The sequence below is a fragment of the Apium graveolens genome, chromosome 1 (genome assembly GCF_009905375.1).
Source record: "Apium graveolens cultivar Ventura chromosome 1, ASM990537v1, whole genome shotgun sequence".
In the NCBI taxonomy this organism is placed as follows: Eukaryota; Viridiplantae; Streptophyta; class Magnoliopsida; order Apiales; family Apiaceae; genus Apium; species Apium graveolens.
Genome location: NC_133647.1, coordinates 140,319,632 through 140,324,780, shown reverse-complemented (window position 1 = coordinate 140,324,780; position 5,149 = coordinate 140,319,632). Strand labels below are relative to the sequence as shown.

Genomic DNA, 5,149 nt, shown 5'->3' with positions numbered 1-5,149 from the left:
TCATTTATCCAATTCAATTACTGGTTTTAATGGCTTTTTAATTTCCTATGACTTCATTATATCTATTTAGAATAAGGCCCCATGAAGGCCTAACCTATGACATGATGATAATCAACCAAAAGTTAAGTTTACCCAAATCTTCCCTATTCTAAGTTACTCTCGGGTTTGTGTGTGTGTGCCTAACCAAATGCACGTTTTTATGCAATCTAAAGCTACTGGACTCAAGTGTGAACCAAGTCCCAACACCTTGAGCTCAGGCCTACCAAGGCCTTGCTAAAACTCACCTGAAATGACCTAAACTTCTAGTACAAAAATCTTCCCAACTAAGATCAATGCGACTCCTTCCACCTTGACTCCCTTCATTACACCAAAACCAAATATCAATCGACAACCAAGGCAAGTCCTAACATACACTAATACCTACTGACTATCAATATTTAAGGCTCATTTGAAATTTATTTAGCATGAAGATCACTTATAAAAACAAGTAAGGTAACACATCACAAGACAAGCCAACACTTAGCAATTTAAGCAAGAATTTGAAGTAAACATGCATGGTAACTTCATGAAACCTACTGACTTAAGCTCATATTATCATTTATAATCTAAACTAGCATTTTATCAAAGGAAACATGGCATATAACTCACAAAAATCAAGTATCAAGAGGTTAAAAGAACAACTATAATAGCAATATCATGTCTTTGAGTCTTTAAGCAAAAATTCAAATTATATAATCAAAATAATCACTTGATATCTACTGAATATAATCACTTACCATCATGGAAAACTTCATCTAGAATTTTATAACCAAAAACCACAGCATGCATCTCATACAAGTCAAGTACCAAAGCACAAAATCAACAAGTATGATTTCTACTTTGAAAATCACTTGTAAATCGACATGCAAGTATTATATCCAAATGCAAGTGCTAAAATCAACATGCAAGTACTAAACTTAATATATCTTGAAGGAAAAATGATATGCAAGAGTTTAAAATTGATAAAACAACATTTTTAAAAGAACAATACTTTCAAAATAAACATGCATGATCATTCTTTTTAAGAACTACCCAAGTTTTTCCTTGTTCGTCAAAAAAAAAGAACTACCCAAGTTCAATACTCTAAACATTCGGCTCTTAAGAAATCATTGCCAAATGTTTATGAACAAGATTATACTTGATAAAATAGAAGTGTAACACCTCTCCAAGATCATATCTTGCTTATTTCTATAAGCCACCATGGTTACAACCTTGAGTTCATAAGAACCAAGGCCTCAACTTCGGCTTTACCAACATGCACACACAAAACTCACCTTAAAATGATGCTACTCCACTAAATGATGAAGTTCTTGGCTTGAATAACTTGAGAAGTGAAAGAAGATGAAGAAAAAGTAAAGAAAATGGCAAGAATGGGGGGTGGGGGTGAATTCGGCCGAGAGGGAGAGATGAGAGGAGAGGTGTGACAACCCGGGTCAAATCCCGAGTCTTTACGAAAACCGGGTCAAGTCCCGATTCCGAGTCCGAAATAAGTCGAAGCATACTGTCCCGAGTACAGCCAACTTGGGTTACGACAAGCCCACCACAGGCACCCAAAAGATCATGATTTGTTGGTACACATAGTAGTACTTTGCCTTATAAACTAAACAGAAGTCCCAAATCTCCTCGATATGGGACTGGGGTGTTACAAACTCCCCAACTTAAACTCCTGACGTCCTTGTCAGGCCCGAACAGATAGCCCATAGGACCAAGATCGTACCTCTCTAGCCATTGTGGGATAATACCGGCTGGCTTTGTGTCCCCACCTCCGGACCTCTTGTCATTTTGGGATAATACCACCAGCCTTCGTGTCCCCACCTCCGGCAACTTGACGCATCAAGCTTTGGAGAGTCGACTCTGATACCATATGTGACAACCCGGGTCAAATCCCGAGCCTTTTTCGAAAATCGGGTCAAGTCCCGATTCCGAGTCCGAAATAAGTCGAAGTAACTGTCCCGAGTGCAGCCAACTTAGGTTACGACAAGCCCACCACAGGCCCCCAAAAGATCATGATTTGTTGGTACACATAGTAGTAGTACTTTTCCTTATAAACTAAACAAAAGTCCCAAATCTCCTCGATGTGGGACTGGGGTGTTACAAGAGGAGAGGGTGCTTGAGTGGGTGTGTGATGAAAATGAGGGCAGTCGCTTGGTTTTTGTCTCTTTAATTTGATTAGAAAGGTAGTGGAATGAGGAATGTACATAAATGTCCCTCTTGCTAGTAGTGACAAAAATGCATGCAAGGTTAAAGAGGTAATCTTGCAAGTTAGTGGGGGTTAGAATTTACGGTCTTAGCCTTGGACTCTTTTATAACCCAAAATGCATGCAAGGATAATAGTAATCTATTAATGAGGAATGCTCTTAATAAGGAATGCTCTTACTAGTAATCTCTTTTACGGTCTTGCTCAGAAATTGCTTACTAAATTTTTCCCTATGGCGAAGACAGCTGCAATGAGGAATGCTCTTACTCAATTTACACAGCAAACGGGAGAATCTTTATGTGAAGCTTGGGAGCACTACAAGGAGATGTTTAGGAAGTGTCCCCATCATGGAATGCCTGATTGGATGATCATCAATTGCTTCCATAATGGTTTGGGAGCACAGTCCAGATCCATGCTCGATGTAATATCAGGCGGAGCATTATGGGCAAAGAGCTATGAGGAAGCTTATGATCTAATTGAACTGATGGCTGCTAATGAATATCAATATCCAACCCAGAGATATCCACATGGTAAGGTAGCATGAGTTCTTGAAGTGGATACAACTACGGCTATCACTGCTCAACTGAAGGCATTGTCTATAAAGATCGATTCTCTGGCTAACTATGGTGTTAATCAGATAATAAGTGTTTGTGAGCTATGTGCAGGTTCGCATGCGACGGAGCAATGCGCTATATCTAGTGACTCAGCTCAGTTTGTGAGCAACTTTCAGAGATCGCAGCAACCAGTTCCAGACACTTATCATCCTGACAACTGGAATCATCCTAACTTTAGCTGGAGCAACAATCAGAATGCGATGCAACAGCCATTCCAGCAGTTTGGAAATAAGCTATTCAACCCTCCTGGTTTTCAGCAACAAATTACACCAAAATAACAAACTCTTGGTGCATGTCTATCTTTGAATGAAAAATCTGAATTAGAGGAGTTGCGGCTTATGTGCAAAAACCAGGCTCTTATATGCCAAGCCAGGTTGTTTCTATCCAGAATCTGGAGAACCAAATAGGGCAAATTGCTAATGCCTTATTGAATCGACCATCAGGAACGCTTCCTAGTAATATAGAAACAAATCCAGGCAAGTGGGAAGTTGAAAAATAGGTGAATGTCATCACCTTAAGGTCGGGAAAGGTCGCAAGCCCCCAAATTCAGCAAGACGAAGAGCCTGAAAAATCTCAAGTTTCAGAAAATGCAGTTATGGCTGAAGAAGAAGTGCAGAAGGAAGCAGATGTGGAACCAAGGAAGACTACTGTCGAACACACTCCTCCTGAGGGTAATACATGGGAGAAACAGATCTATCCTCCACCTCATTTTCCTAAGAGGCTGCAGAAGAAAAAGATGGATAAGCAGTTTGAGAAGTTTCTGGAGGTGTTCAAGAAACTTCATATCAACATACTTTTCGCTGAAGCTCTTGAACAGATGCCTAGCTATGCGAGGTTTATGAAAGGTATTCTCTCTCCGAAAGTGAAGCTTGATGACTTAGAGACCGTTGCTGCCTCTGAAGCTTAAAGATCCTGGAAGCTTCACTATTCCTTGCACCATCAAAAACTTATCATTCGACAAGTGTTTATGTAATTTAGGAGCTAGCATCAATCTGATGCCCTTATCTATCTTCAAGAAGCTTGGTCTGCCTGATCCGAAACCAACATACATGTCATTGCAACTAGCTGACCGTTCCATCGCTTATCCATGAGGTATAGTGGAGGATGTCTTAGTCAAGGTGGATAAACTCATCTTCCCTGCTGACTTTTTAATTATTGATTTCGAGGATGATAAGAAGATTCCCATTATCTTGGGAAGACCATTCTTGGCTACAGGCCGAACTATGATCGATGTGAAAAAAGGAGAGCTTTCGATGAAGGTTTACGATCAAAAGGTCACTTTTAATGTGTTCAAGGAAATAAAGTTACCCACAGCTAAAGAGGAGTGCTTTAAAGTAGAGTGGGTTGACTCTGTAGTAAATTTACAGCCTGAGCAATTGCCAAAGTCAGATACCTTAGAGAGATCCTTAATAGGGAAATCAGTTATTGAAGATAAAGAAGGAGCAGAGCAATTGCAGGATTTGAATGCACCTCCGTGGATGAGGAAGTTGGATATGCCATTTGATTCTCTTGGGTTAGCAGAGCTGAAAATTTCTCAGGAGCGTCTCGAGCCGTCTATTAAAGATATTTCCACACTTGAGCTTCACCCACTACCAGATCACTTGAGTTATGCATTCTTAGGTGCACCACATGATAAAGGCCTAGGATATATCTTTGATGATGTAGAGGGTAGCCGAACGAACCCTCCAATGTCTACAGAGGGTTCTTCTCATATGCAACAGGTAGTTGATAGGACTGGTGTTGGTAATGAGCAGTACAGGCGAGTAATTAGGCGTATGGAGGCCATGCACGACATTCACCGTCATTTTGCTGTAGATTTGACACAGGCTTTGAGCACTATTTCCGAGCCACTGGTGTCGAGGTTGATTGGCCACCTGATCCCCCACCCGAGGAGGGTGATCTTTCCGACGACTAGGTATGCCTGAAATCCTTATTATTACCTTCAATAAGGACACTGAAAATTATAAGTTTAGGGGTGATAATGTAAGGATTGGTAGTGTGTGTGTCCATATAGATTCATATTGCATGTTTAATTGTAGTTCATTCATATTTTTGCATGTTTGGTTGCTTTTTATGTGATTTCATATAGTTGCATTTGCATGCATATTTAGCATGATCCCTTAAGATGAACTATGATATTTGATAAGTTGATGTTGATTTGAGTGTGGTGATGACGAATAGAGGGATGTTTAAGTCCTAATGAATTGATTTTCATGCCAGAAATAAATATTTTCACAAAGTCTTATAAGGTTGCTTTTGATCTAGTTCATGATCATACTTGTTGGTTGTTGAGATTTAA

General features: G+C 39.9%; 1 non-coding gene across 1 annotated transcript; it reads right to left on the bottom strand.

Moving 5' to 3' along the window:
- Positions 1-2,483: 2,483 nt before the first annotated feature.
- Positions 2,484-2,590, bottom strand: LOC141681794 (small nucleolar RNA R71). The gene has a single exon (XR_012559223.1). It is a non-coding gene; the product is annotated as a small nucleolar RNA R71 (small nucleolar RNA).
- Positions 2,591-5,149: the final 2,559 nt, after the last annotated feature.